The sequence below is a fragment of the Haliotis rufescens genome, unplaced genomic scaffold, assembly GCF_023055435.1.
Source record: "Haliotis rufescens isolate VD_foot unplaced genomic scaffold, xgHalRufe1.0.p SCAF_19, whole genome shotgun sequence".
NCBI lineage: Eukaryota > Metazoa > Mollusca > Gastropoda > Lepetellida > Haliotidae > Haliotis > Haliotis rufescens.
In genome coordinates this window covers 3,193,444-3,208,819 of record NW_025963879.1, presented here as the reverse complement: position 1 = coordinate 3,208,819, position 15,376 = coordinate 3,193,444, and the positions used below count along the sequence as shown (strand labels likewise).

Genomic DNA, 15,376 nt, shown 5'->3' with positions numbered 1-15,376 from the left:
TTTTCAACACGAACATGACGAATACATAACTTTATGTCTGATCTTGCACATAAATCTTGCTATATGTGCACAATCATAAAGTTGTTCTGATATGTTAAGCTGCATACAACTATAAGTACCTGTTGCATTCGGCCGAGTTCTTGTTTTTATGCATGTATCGACATGTTCGTGGATATCCTGTGGTAGAAGTACGTGTCACATTTACCCAAACTCTTTGTTCATTTCAATACAACACGCTTAAAGAAAAACGAAATTAGTTTCATTAACGTCAATTTTATCTGACGTCTCACCACGAAATGTTCAAACGATGCACGGTTTAAGGGAAATTTAGTGGTATTGTCGTCAGCAACGTTGGTGGGTTGACGCCACACAGATACCGAAGACAACCAAACCTTGCTGATGCTTTTGTTGCTTAGTAAATAGTTAATTGTTGTAGGCTGAAATTGTGTCGTTAGCTAAACAGTTGTTGTTTACTTAAGTCATTATTAAGTCATGCTATTAGGTACACAGTTATGTTTGGTGAGCATATCGACACTGTTAAGTGTTGGTAGTTGAAACATATGAGTTGTTAGTTTGACAGTTGTTGTTGGTTGTGTAATGTATTCCACACAATTTATTGGCCATATGGTTGTCCCAAATTCGCTTTGTGTATCAGAACATATGTATGCTGCATGTACGTTCAAACAACATTATACGTTCTGAAGAAAGTTTCGGTAACTTTCAGAATATAAGTAACCCAAACAAACTCGACCTCTTTCAAAGTTGTCCTCTACATATGCAATTCACTTTGTCTTCTTATGTACCGCAGTAATTGCAGCACGGCTTCAAAGGGTTAGGGAATGGGCCAATTTCCTCATGCAAAGATCCTAGTTAATTCTTAGCGGTGTCGTGAGCTCATCTATATACGTGGTTGGAACTGAGACGCGCCTAATTATACACGGGGGGTGCACGATCACACACCAGTATCGTCATGGTCACGAGATCTCATTTCATTGTCTTCTTTACGCGAGAGTTCCAACCACCCCGAACCATTACCATAGTAACGGGTTTTAAGAGCCCTTGTGGCAACAGGAAATCGGCCGTTGCCTGTTTGTACATAGTCTATGAGTGTATGTCGCGGCCGCCCGAGGCGATATCTGATTTATCACATTCCACGTGAACGGTGCCTGTCACCCAAATCTCCCTCCGCGAACATCACGCCCAGTGCTTACCTGCCGCAGTCAAATTACCTTCGCCAATACCTTTCCGTCGTCTGCTACTTTGATAAGCCCCGCGGCCATGTCGGCAAAGTGCTGGCTCTTCAGATATGCAAAGGAATTCACGATAATTCAGATCGTAAACGAGTAAAAACGGTAGCTACTCCGTGATAGACGAAATAAGACAGATATGATGGGTTAACATATTTGTCAATTTTCATGTTATATGCCAACAATGTCATCATTACTACATATTGCTACTTATATGTCATATACTGAGACCAGGTTATGCATATGACTATTTGACTATTTTACTAATATGCTAATGTCAAATCACTTATTGTTAAAATAATTTGAAGAATAACTCAATCTCGGAATCACATCATAATTACAGAATGCCAAACCTGATAATTCAAAAGCACAGTATTTAAGCTGATTAAAAAGGATGTAAGCTGCTTAAATGAAATATCACACGTAACTACAATGAAATTTAACTTTACATGTTACAGGTGTGTACTGCAAGGTCCATTCTCCAACATTCGTTATTATAGTGACCGAGTTAGCATGCAGGAGTCAGTAATCAAAGCCGACCAAGAAAGATGACAATTCCAAGGTAGTTGCAGTAGTTGAGAAAGTGTCGTCTACCTGACCCCAGGTTCACCTCTGACTGGCGCGGGGCGGAGGGTGAGGAGTTAGAGGCACATTGACCTAGCCGTGTTACCTGCAGCGTCTGACTGTCACACGGGATATTAGCCACACCGCCATGGGAGACCGGGCCAGTTCCATCGTGGTCACGGGTCAACGGGCAGATACATTCCGTGTGGCTTCAAACATGTCAACTGTACGATGTGCAATTGACGGACTGATGCAGGTGTTCTCATGTAACGACGTAGGAAGAGAAATGGTTATATTTGCTTTGGTCTACTTCAAGGGGTACAGGTACAATCCAAACAGTCACCCGAAACACACTGTTTAGAGGAATAAAGATTACATTCAAAGTACATATAGAGCTGGCGATTACTGTTAACATGTTTAATAAAGTTATACACGCACTGTCGAGCACAATATAACATGGATGCAAATCACAATAATATTTGTCGTTTTAAGTTAATATTGTTGCCAAAATATTCTGTATCATCCCACACAAATATTTCAGTATCTATATCCGGTTTGTGTACAGTCGTACCCACACGCCTGTTCCCCTACCCAATTGTATGTTCAGCCACACCCGCACGTCTGTACCTCCCTACCCCAGTGTATGTACAGCCCAACCCACGCGTCTGTACCCCCTCCCCTAGTGTATGTACAGCCCCACCCACACGTCTGTACCCCCTACCCTAGTGTATGTACAGCCCCACCCACACGTCTGTACCCCCTACCCTAGTGTATGTACAGCCCAACCCACGCGTCTGTACCCCCTCCCCTAGTGTATGTACAGCCCCACCCACACGTCTGTACCCCCTACCCTAGTGTATGTACAGCCCCACCCGCCCGTCTGTACCCCTACCCCAGTGTATGTACAGCCACACCCAAACGTCTGTACCCCTACCCCAGTGTATGTACAGCCACACCCATACGTCTGTACCCCCTACCCCAGTGTATGTACAACCCAACCCACACGTCTGTACCCCTACCCCAGTGTATGTACAACCCAACCCACACGTCTGTACCCCTACCCCAGTGTATGTACAGCCACACCCATACGTCTGTACCCCTACCCCAGTGTATGTACAGTCCAACCCACACGTCTGTACCCCTACCCCAGTGTATGTACAACCCAACCCACACGTCTGTACCCCTACCCCAGTGTATGTACAGCCACACCCACACGTCTGTACCCCTACCCCAGTGTATGTACAGCCCAACCCACACGTCTGTACCCCCTACCCCAGTGTATGTACAGTCCAACCCACACGTCTGTACCCCCTACCCCTGTGTATGTACAGCCCAACCCACACGTCTGTACCCCCTGTCCCAGCGTATGTACAGCCACATCCACACGTCTGTAAGCCCCTACCCCAGTGTATGTACAGCCCCACCCACACGTCTGTACCCCCTACCCCAGTGTATGTACAGCCCCACCCACACGTCTGTGAGCCCCACCCCAGTTATGTAAAGTCACACCTACACCTGTCCCTATACTCGCGGTGTGTGCGTGTACAATATCATGTCTCCACTCCAATCTACGTACATTCAGAACCCGCCTGGATTCTCAGTCACTACCCCCCCCCCCCCCCCCCCCCCCCTATGTCCTTACCCCACACAATCCCATATATAACCAATACGTCTCATATATTTACACAGGACTAATATTCGGCATGTTCTACGTGTAATACAGGAACGTGGACATCAGCCTGTCCACAGCGTGGATCTGCTCCTACACCTGGAACACCAGCGTTCTAGGATACCCTGCAAACCTGCACTGGATCGGCCCTCCTGGAGTACGCTTCAAGTGCCGCTAATTGTCCGACAAGCCCATAATACCGATTACGCCATTTCAAGTATATGTATTCTAGTTGTTAGTTCCAGCAATGGCAAGGAAACGCCCGCGTAAGATCACGTCATGAGCGTTATCGTGAACTGGACTGTGGTGTTCTATAGCTGAGGAACATGTTGCATAATTCCAAGAACACGGCAATCTGTTTCCGACACTTGCAAGTTTATGTATAGCTATATATCTTAGGAATGTTCGGGGAGTTCAAGAGAGACATAAACTCAGAGCTAGCGAACCGTGTTGAGCTGAGTTTGTTATCGAATCCTACTCCATATAACTGTCTCAACGTTGGAGTTAATCATCAAAAATGATAATAAAAAAACTATAGAGAAGAACACCATTCACCAGCGACATTTCTAGACTACATGTTGTAAACTAGAAAACGATGATGGTTGTTTTACAATAGGCTGGCCTGGATTGACCAAACTGAATGAGGAACAAGGTCGAGCGAGGCAGGCCCAGAATGGGGTCGCCGCACGCTACACTTAGTGCTTTAAGCCCAGACGGCCATTCTGCGTATAATCTTTACAAATAATCACACATGCTACTGGTGTCGACGTTAGGGGTTTGGTCCTGTTAACGGAAATTGGCTCTCTTGGGCTAACCCAGAAACCAGAGAAGTTTTGCCAGACGAAAAGGAATTAACCGTATTTGTGTAGGCTAATTTCCAGTCCATTCCACACCTCTACCTATGAAACGCTGTCAACTTTTACTAAGTTGCAGCAATTTGTTTAGATGAAGGTGATAAGTGCCCGTATCGATCTGTGACAGTACAGTTGTCAACACTGCTTGTTACACACCACTGTTGCCACGTCTTCCTTACTATTACATAAATATCCCCCGGGTACAAGTGTAGTATATTGCACCTCATCCTGGCATGGGCGCCTTAACAATAAAGTGTCCATTGCTGCATGGAATGGACCATAATTGATTTTCTCCACATGGGGTAACACGTTGACCTGACAACGTGGTCCTTGCATCCCCGAAAATAGCTCCAGAGAGCGCCATAAATATTGACCATTGTGTTCACGCCTGGCGGGTTTCTACCCTGAACATAAGTCTAGAAAGGGGGCCTGGGGCTCGGCACCGCCACGCCTCAGTGGGCAAAGACAAAGACAGGTGACCGAGACGTATACCGTTAGTCCGGGGTATAAGTGAGGTCATCAACCATATCATCGTGTACCGAGTCCATATTTACACAATATTTGTGAAGCTATTCAGTATGAACACAATAGAAGAGTGAAGACATGAGACATGTGAAACCTTTCAAATCTTCGGGGAGGAAGGAATATTTGTAAATTCATTAATTTTCCTAGAGAATTTATCAAATTGAGCGCATTACATCCAGACTCAAAATGACAATCCAGGTGTGTGTAAAAGACAGCTTGGCTGGGGGTCACATTAGGGACATATTACGGTAATAATGATACATACTTCAGGGATAGAGTATCCACGTTCACGGAGCGATGCTGGTATAGTCTAGTGGTTTACGCGTTTGCTCGTCACCTAGGTTCTATTCCCAATAAGGTAACGCAGTTGTGTGAAACCATCTGGTGCCCCCTGCCATAAATATTTCTTGAAGATTACTATGTTCCAGGTTGATTATCAGTATTTGTTGAACTTGAGTGAAGGAACAATGTGCAGATATATAGGTCTTCGAAAAGGAATTTCCAGCAGATGGGTTGGGTTAAACGTCTCTCTGTTAAGTATTTCTGTTATAGGGACGTTTAATTTAGTTACACCAGAGACCATATAATCTATTATATGGTCTCTGGTTACACCACTAATATGTAGCTAGTGGCCCGTGAAGAATAGGTCTTCAGCAACCCATGATTGCCGTAAAAGACGACTATAGGGATCAAGTGGTCAAGCTCGCTGAATTGGTTGATGCATGTCATCGTATCCTAATTGCGCGGATCGATGCTCATTGAATCAATCACTGGGTTGTTTGATCGAGACTTGATTATTTACAGGCCGCCGCCATATAGCTGGAATATTGCTGGGTTTGGCGTTAAGCAACAAACAAACAAACAAATATAACAATTTGATGTGGGTGGAAGCCCTAAATGACCACTTTGGTTCAACCTCCGACCACGGGTATTGTTATATCTGTTTTGAAATATTATCGAACCATTATGCTAATCAGCCTTAATGCACATATGTAATCTACCGTACCCCATTAAACGACCCACTTGGCTCCTTCAAGTCTCACAGAAAATTCTAATTCTGCACGTGCTAATGTATTCCAAGATTAAAATATTCAAAGGTGACGTCACCAACATGTCAAACTTGATTATGCTGGTACCAGCATCCCCTTACATAACATCTTGCTCTCCAAGACAAGAGAATCCCTCGCACCAGTTCCATAAGTGTCGTTTATTATCGTTCATGTCGGCTCCAATTACATGTTAATTAAGGCCAATACTGATAACTCTCCTTAATGCCCCCCTGGGTGGCAATATCAAACATATCACGTGTCACGCTTCGTTATTTGAGAGGCAATAAAACTTGTGGGATGACTTTGGACACTGGGGTTAATTTTATTTGTTAATTAGATGGCTTTTGATTTTTATACAGGGTTTTTTTTAGTATTGAATCAGATGATCAATGTTAAGGCGTACAGTTCATGGATTCAGTATGGTTCATGGATTCTTTATTCTTGTTTTTATTTGTCGTGTGCAATATTCTAAAATATAGTTTTGTTTTGTTTGATCAGTAGTTTTTGTATGAAGTTAAAAGAAATGAATGCATATCCTCTTTAGTCTTTACTTCTAGTGTTTCTCGTATTAAATATATCTTTAAAATGGTAAAAGTGTTTCCATGTTCACAAGTATAGCCTTGTCATGAACATACATATCTGCTTATCATTGGGTGTTGTTTACACAGGACAGGGTACTTTAGAAGATGCCATAACTTACGACCAGACATGATTCTTTGTAACTATGTTTCAGTTGGAAGTTTCGGTATATCCAGTACAAGATATAACGTAGCTAAACGTTTGTTTTAAAATGTAAATACGGAATATTACTGCAAATTCATGCAGACTGGAAGAACTTCATCGCAAAATACGTTGCCATTCAGAGCCTATATAATGTGTGACCCGGTTGGTTGTGTGTCTTATTGTTAGAGCCAAGTAATGTGGATGTGAAGGTTGCAATGTGTGACCTGGCTGATTGTGTGTCTTATTGTTAGAGCCAAGTAATGTGGATGTGAAGGTTGCAATGTGTGACCCGGTTGGTTGTGTGTCTTATTGTTAGAGCCAAGTAATGTGGATGTGAAGGTGGCAATGTGTGACCCGGTTGGTTGTGTGTCTTATTGTTAGAGCCAAGTAATGTGGATGTGAAGGTTGCAATGTGTGACCCGGTTGGTTGTGTGTCTTATTGTTAGAGCCAAGCAATGTGGATGTGAAGGTGGCAATGTGTGACCCGGTTGGTTGTGTGTCTTATTGTTAGAGCCAAGTAATGTGGATGTGAAGGTTGCAATGTGTGACCTGGCTGATTGTGTGTCTTATTGTTAGCGCCAAGTAATGTGGATGTGAAGGTTGCAATGTGTGACCCGGTTGGTTGTGTGTCTTATTGTTAGAGCCAAGTAATGTGGATGTAAAGGTGGCAGTGTGTGACCCGGTTGGTTGTGTGTCTTATTGTTAGCGCCAAGTAATGTGGATGTGAAGGTGGCAATGTGTGACCCGGTTGGTTGTGTGTCTTATTGTTAGAGCCAAGTAATGTGGATGTGAAGGTTGCAATGTGTGACCTGGCTGATTGTGTGTCTTATTGTTAGCGCCAAGTAATGTGGATGTGAAGGTTGCAATGTGTGACCCGGTTGGTTGTGTGTCTTATTGTTAGAGCCAAGTAATGTGGATGTAAAGGTGGCAGTGTGTGACCCGGTTGGTTGTGTGTCTTATTGTTAGCGCCAAGTACTGAGGATCGGCTGTCATCGTAACCCGATGGCTTGGCTCGTTAATCATTTTACCACAATTTGTTTTACTCGCTAAGATCAGAGTATTTACAGGGAGGTACGAGCTGGACAATTGCTAACTGCGGCTATAAACAACATTCAAAGAATCCCATGCAAGGAAACACTTGTTCCGCTCTTATAGAAACAGAAATTATATAGCATGTGTATAAAGGTAACGCAAGACACAACGTGGCTACCCAATGGTGGGGTAACATGTTGATTTCAATTGTAACCTTATGAATTTAATCTTGAGGTTATAAAGAGAGTAATGGAGAAAGACTTGGAGACTAACGGAAACTTACTGTAGTATGTCGAATTCTGTTTGTCAAAGGTTATTTCATAAACGAGCAAGACATACAGTTGAAGCTCCATGCAACAAGCCACCAACACATATTTCAAACGCAATGGTCTTACCATCGGTTGGTTCCAATACCAAAAACTGCAGATCATACAGTACAGAAAGCTCCTTACATATAAGGGAAAGGCAACATTAAAGGACCAGTTCAAAAATTTGATGTAGGATGAAAACTAAAATTTGACATTGAGACGTAAAGTTAATTATGATATTGCTGGAATATTGCAAAACGCGGAGTAAAACAATACTCACCACTCACTCATAAGCAGACACTATTAAGATGTCATATGACAAAACTGTACGAAATCAGTTACCACAGGCACACGCACAACTGTTGGTAAGTTCTCTATACAGATACATGAGAGAAATATAATCATTTGAATGGTACATAGATTATATCGTACTTCAAAGCACAATATACAAAATCTTAGAAAGCAGTGCAGGGGTCATTCTTGGATGGTCGCGGTACAACAAAGTCAACAAGAGTTTGCCACTAACGTGGCTATATCCCCCGCCCCTGTTGCAGAATTTATGACATAATTAAATCTAAACAAACCCTAACCTTTTTTAACCGAGGTGGAACTTGTCATGGAAATTGTAAAAAAAGAAGAGTTTGGAACCTAAGTCCATCTTGTTGCCATGGAAACGTAAAGAATTAAAATTTCTAAAATTTATAAATAGCAAAAGGCACCAGTTCAGCATGTACCTGACAGACCTGCAAAGTTTGATGAAAAAATATTGAACGGTTTATGAGTTATGCTCCGGAAACGAACCCTACCCTCACAGAACCTAAGTCCATCTTGTTGCCATGGAAACGTAAAAAATAAAAACTTCTAAAATTTCTAAATAGCAAAAGGCACCAGTTCGGCATGTACCTGACAGACCTGCAAAGTTTGATGAAAAAATATTGAACGGTTTATGAGTTATGCTCCGGAAACGAAACGTGACGGACGGACGTACGGGCGGACGGAGCCCGTTTCTATATCCCCCGCCAACTTTGTTGGGCGGGGGGTAATAACAGACAGAAACTTTTTATATTTTAACATGTGTGTCTGCATATAACGAAAACATAGTTTGTTTAATTCTTTATAAGACAATAAGAGCTTATGGTGGCCCATGTATTTTTGGCGATTGTCCATGCATGTTGTTTGCAAATGACCAATACAGTATATTAAATGAATGGATGTTATAAGAAGACAGTAAGTGAGTGATCCATGTAAGGCTCATCTATGTAAGGCTCATCATTACCCGGGCCTAGAATATATCCCTGCAATACAGGCCAAGCGATGCCCGCCTGTAATACATACGGCAAACATGGGTACGGTAAACAACTGCACTGTGCACATGGTCTGCAGATAACAAATGCTTGCATAGAGTACCATGATGCATTCAAATGCAATGAATACCACCACCACACGCGGCACACAAGAGTATCCATATACAGATAAAAATCGTGTCATGGTAACCTTGTGAAAGAACGAAGACTAACATTTATGAATATTCAGACTATAAATGTTGTAAAATATAATAGCATAGGTAAAATAATGCAACCTTTACCACCATGCATGTGCACGTCTCACATTGACATTGGTATACATGCAGGTACACATGCAGTCGTTTCGTAATCTAGCATGAAGAGCGACGTGAAGAGCGTGTACTGCTGCCGGAGAGGACGTCTTGATATAATAAAACAACATTACATATTGCCCATAGTGTATTATGTGTCACATGCAGTAAGCTGTAAAGAAAGCTCGTGAAGTGTTCCCTGTTTGATTCTGCATCCAGACAGAGGAGCGACAGTATGATATATACACGGGTTAAGAGCATTACTCAAGATTACGTCATAATGTAATCATTCTTGGGATGGCAAGCAGGCTCGTGTACGTACGTGGTGTGTGTTCAGTTGCGCATCACTGGGCATCCTCTGTTATCTCATTTCTGGAGCGATGGAATTTATATACTATTGCCTTTTCAAATATAACCGACTGTGGTATATACAGGCGTCACACTTAACTTGTGTATAGTACTCAAGATATAAATTTACAAGCAATTATCAGGATGGCCATATATATTCATTATATTTAATCTAGTGTGATTGTATTACTGTTTTGCAAACTGTCAGACATTTCTGGTGGTGGAAGAACGAATATAAATATTGCACATACATATATGTCTGCTTAAACACTAAGCTGAAAAAAAAGTTTTTTTAAAAAGCCCCAAAACTTAATTTGCTATTCTTGTGTTTGTTAACAAACGTGTGTGCATGTACCGTAGATGCGCTATGATACATCTTTATTCAGTGAAGACGTGACTTTTTGCATTATGTGCGCCTGAAGGGAGCGGCATACTGTCATGAGTGATTACGACACAGGTTATCTGTCCCCGTGGTATGGCCGCCATTATCATTCACATTCTTTGGTTGATAAACACTAACCCGGATGATGCCACTCAAAGTACCACAGTATTATCCAGACAGTTATAAATAGCACATCAATAAAACCACACTGCGACATCATTCAAATGACCCGTTGAAACTACGCCCTTCGTGCTAGTTCGGGGGAAAAAGTTTCCAGTTGTTAATACATTGGCGACGCCATTCGTTTACAAAGATGGTTCTACTTCAAACCGTGTGTCAAAGACTGGGGTAAATATTCAGTAGTGGCAATCAACTCAGTAATGTGGTCTTTCTACATGTTGGGGACCGTTTCTTGAAGCATCGGGGTCAGAGTCTAATTCCCAGGCCATTGACGGTACGTTTGCGCCAATGGGGACTCGCCGTTTGTCTCCTAGGATGTGATAGAGATGAATAGTCCCTGTTCAAACAGGCTGGCTACCTGAATGCCTGCTTTGGCCCCGATAACTTACAGCGTCACCGCTGTGGGAGGAATCTCGTTTACTTAGCATGCCCCCCGTGGGCGAGCCATCTTAATTTGGCCTGCTTATCTCGCTGGAACTGTATGGGGTTGACAAACACTACCTGTCTGGGTACAGCGCAAGAGGCGCAGGTAATTTGATAACGCTGCTTACCTGCCTGCCTGCCTGCCTGCCTGCCAGCTCTCTCACCTAGGCTGGCCCGCCGCAGACGACATGAGCAGACGACAGATCTTCTTTTCCTCGATATTTATAACCTAATAAAGGAAATAGGGAAACTAGCACATACTATTTCTAATTAGACTACTCTATTATAAGTTTAAGTTAATGGTTGCTCACTTGAAACAATTTTTCCATTTAAAGAAATATAAGTGCCAATGCCAGAAGCGAAAGAAAAGTTTGTGTCAGCTCCCATTATAAAACTCGAGTACACAATGGCTCATAAAGATAATATTCCATGTGACGACGGCAGCTTTTTATAGATAACATGTGTACACATAGTATAATAACTCGTAAATGAAAGTTTTATTGTGTGAAGCCCTGCTTTGGTATAATAATTCATGTACTTGAAATGGTACCCATACCATTTATAACCGCAGGAAACAGTATGTTTATTCCCAGCATCACTGTAGACCGAAAAGTGGATAATATTTCCACCTTTCACCATTGTGTACCTTATGTGAAGGTGCTCTTGGTCTATTTTTAGTAACACAGACCGATATTACCTGGGTGCTGGGTGCTAGCAGACGACCGTGGTATATGGGCGTGTCGTGGCCATAGTTGTCAAGCCGAGATTTTGATTGGTCCGCTTTACTTTTGCCCCCAGGAATTTGTATTACCGTGCACGGTGCTACATATTACTACTCACGTGACACTTGTTTTAAGATATGAAACATAGTACTGTTTTAAATGAAAAGACGACACAATGTCGGTTTTCATTAATATATATTAAGCTGGATCAAACCATCATTAACCACGCCATCCCGTTTCGTGTAATTGGTGAAACTATATGGGCAAAATCGCGGAAAATATGGTTATTAACCCTTTAAATAACTCTTGAAATCAAATAACATACTACAATTGATGAACAATATATTATCTTAGCAAAACTAAACCGAAATCCCCTACTTCTGTTTAGTTGTATTATAAACACACTTAACAACCGTTTTTATGTACATGAATATCTGCATGCTTTTAAGACTTTTTTACGCTATTTCGCAAGACCTTTGATATTTTTAAAAAATGTTCCACTTTGGCAATGTTGATTCGAAGTTCTGTAGGAACTTCTATCCGAGCATGACAGCCATTGTTACGAATTGGAAATGTGGGTCATTACACTAAAACTAATTAGAATTCTCCAAGCACTATTCCCCCAAGCGCAAGCGGTGCCCCGCGCACCTGTCTAGGCGCCATTTCCATCAACAGGTCACTCAGGTACCAAATTCCATCAGTCGAAGCTCAGCGCCCTCTAGTGTCACAGCGCGACGTCCTGTATCTACGTGCACACTCAACAGTGCAGGAAAAGGGCCAGAGAAAGGACAGAAATCCCAGGAAGTGAAGTCTGCGGGCTCCATCCCGAAAGATGAATCATTTTGGCAGCGAATTTGCACAAAATTCACGTCTAAACTAGAGGTAAGTGTATTTTTCTGTGTCTTTGATCAACAGGTGTGCAGATCATGGTAATGTGGAACTAGCAGACCTCACGTGTCATGCGCTGCAGACTCGTATTCCACTCGCGACAAAACATGGCGGACCAACTCGTCGCACAACTTTGGTCACTTGCTTCACGTCTTTAACTCATTGATCGCAAGTAAAGTTTCTATGTATTATTTTGCAGATGATGTATTTATTTATCAACTCTGTCACTTGTTTCGCCGACATGGTCAAGATAGCGAAGCACGCGGACAGTTATCGAGTTAGGGGTGTGTAATCGACTCGCGGTCATGAGCGAGTGGGTTTGTCCCAATTTTGCGGGAACACGGCATGGTCGAGAGCCGTTTGTTTAAACAGGATGCATTTAGAAGGCCACAGCTGCATACCGAATATTGCCAGCTCCTTTTATCAAAACAATCAATAAACTTTTGAGAAAAGTTAGAGTGAAAGGCTCACTGTTCTGCTAATCGATAAAGTGTAGAATCACCATTATTTCCCGGGGGCTTACTGTGTGACATGAAGACAGGCCTGAGGACGGTCCTCCCCCCCCACTTCTCGGGGTGGGTGAGATAAGACCGACCCGTGTACACAGTCTGCATTTGTAAACAGCTTGTTTCTAAAGGGTATGGGTTGTATTTGTGGGTCTGCCAAACTTGGGTTGGCAAACCCAGGTATGAAGTTTGGTTGTCATTTGGTGAATTTCAGGAATTCAGTGTTTCAGCAACGGGGGAATTTTGGGATTTGATTCCCGAGAAACCTTCCTCCCTGAAAACTGGGAACAACAATAATCATTTGGCAAGAACATATATTATTTCATATGTTGTGCAAAATATATATATGTTTTAAAACCCAACACAAGTTGGCAACACTGAACAGATCACAGAAGTTTTATAATTTGTTAGAAATTGGTGTTTCAATCTCAATAAAACAATCTGTTCTATCTTTGGAAATATTTTAGTTCCAAAAGAAGTCTGATGCCATTAACAGGCATTAGAATCAACAGGTGGTATGTGAAGGAAATTTCAGCTTCTGTTCACAGCAGTTATGTTTCATTTGTTTTCAAGAGGGATACACATTGCTGATGCGAACTTATATGCTTGGTGTGTAAACTATTTAATTTGTCTTCTTGTGTTTTAATTTTTGTGAAAAACAATTAAGTTAAAACCATTGTTGTGATCATTCAAAAAATAGGTTTTCAGCTTATTAAAGTAAATATTATGTATATCAATATGATCAATTAATTTTAAAGTAGTATATAAAGGTCATCTACAAAGAATTCTGAGTGTCTTTTTGAACTGAAAGAAAAGTCTTTTCATATGCAAATGTCAAGATGTTATATGTCACTTTCATGTTTCAAATATGTGGCTTAGTTCACAAAGTTGTCTGGCTGCCATTCTTCTGCATCTCACATCTTCCCGAGACAAGGGAGTTAACTGACTATAAAAGACCAGTTTCCACCCTTGTCGAACTAGGCCGGAATTTCTGGGTTCGATCGTAGTTCCACCAGTGGCTTTTACGAGTTATGTCCCTTCAATGTCCCTCCTGTTGACCATTCAGATTCCACCTCTCATATCACTTATCTTTGTTTAAAGTTAAATGGTGGCGTCCGTTGATCGATAATCAAGCTTTATATTGTAATAAAACAGGCCTTACTTAGGTAAGTGCATCATATCATGTGAGCACCTTTATTAAATACATGAAAAATATTTGGAAAATATCTGTTGACGGTACACATGCTTTGCAAATCCTGCAATCAACCGAAATCTGCACTTCAGTTTTCAAACTGGATGTTCACTTCTTTGACGCGATTCTGATGGGGCTATGCACAGACTCGTTAGTCCAGCCAAAGTAACTCCATAATTGCTGCCTAGTTCGGCAAGGGTGGAAACTGGACTTTTATAATCAGGTAACTCCCTTGACTTGGGAAGATGGTATCTGAAGCCAGACAGTCCCCTTTTTCTACTACCTATATCTTTGAAGTTAGACTAACGCAGAGTCTCTGAAATGAACATATATACAGAAGAAACAGTTGTTAAATTATAGTTATGAAATACGAAACTTTCTTCATTTTCCTGATACTGCGGTACTCTAGACTTGCCAAATATTGTGGACTTGCATGGGCTAGATTGGATGAGTTGTTTCGGGGTCTGTATGACAGACTACTTTGATTTGGAAATCTATCAAAGAGATGACCATTTATGGTAGTATATATACATGTTTTGAAATTTATCCAAATAATTTTTCCCCCTAGGTGGAGTTTCAAGCTAATCATTTGATGGTACCAGAAGGCCTTTGATGTTTAAATTTCACAACTTTTGAGACCCGTGAAGATCCAGGGTAGAATAGGTCTTCTGCAACCCATGCTTGTCAAAAAACGCGACTATGCTTGTAGTAAGAGGCAACTAACAGGATCGGGTGGTCGGACTGGATGACTTGGTTCATATATGTCATCGTATCCCAATTGCGTGGATTGATGCTCATGGTGTCAATCACTGGATTGTCTGGTCCAGACGCGAATATTTACAGACCACCGTCATATAGCTGGAATATTGCTAAGTGCGGCGTTAAACAATTATAATGGAATTGGTTCTCACAATATGCCCATTACCTTCCAATGTGCTGAAATATCAGCCTAGAAAGAGCACTTTGAGCATACATGTTGGCTGAAAATAGATTTTAATTTGTCTAATCATGAATATACCATAAAGCTGTGCATAAATATTGCAGGAAAACATTCTCTTAAACTTTAAGTTGAAGAAGGGCTGTGATGCAGCACATTTGCTACGCTGGGGTAGAGAACATAGTGTCACTGTGCTAACCTTGGGTGATTGGATGCACACATTATGAGTTTTC

At 41.8% G+C, this 15,376-nt stretch overlaps 1 protein-coding gene across 1 annotated transcript in view; it reads left to right on the top strand.

Annotated features, from left to right (window-relative positions):
* The first annotated feature begins 12,319 nt into the window (after window positions 1-12,319).
* The window catches only part of LOC124121458, a 40,791-nt gene continuing 37,734 nt past the window's right edge, over window positions 12,320-15,376 (top strand). Inside the window, exon 1 of the mRNA XM_046484455.2 lies at window positions 12,320-12,502. The gene's annotated coding sequence lies outside the window, so the exon portion shown is untranslated. The remainder of the gene's footprint in view (window positions 12,503-15,376) is intronic.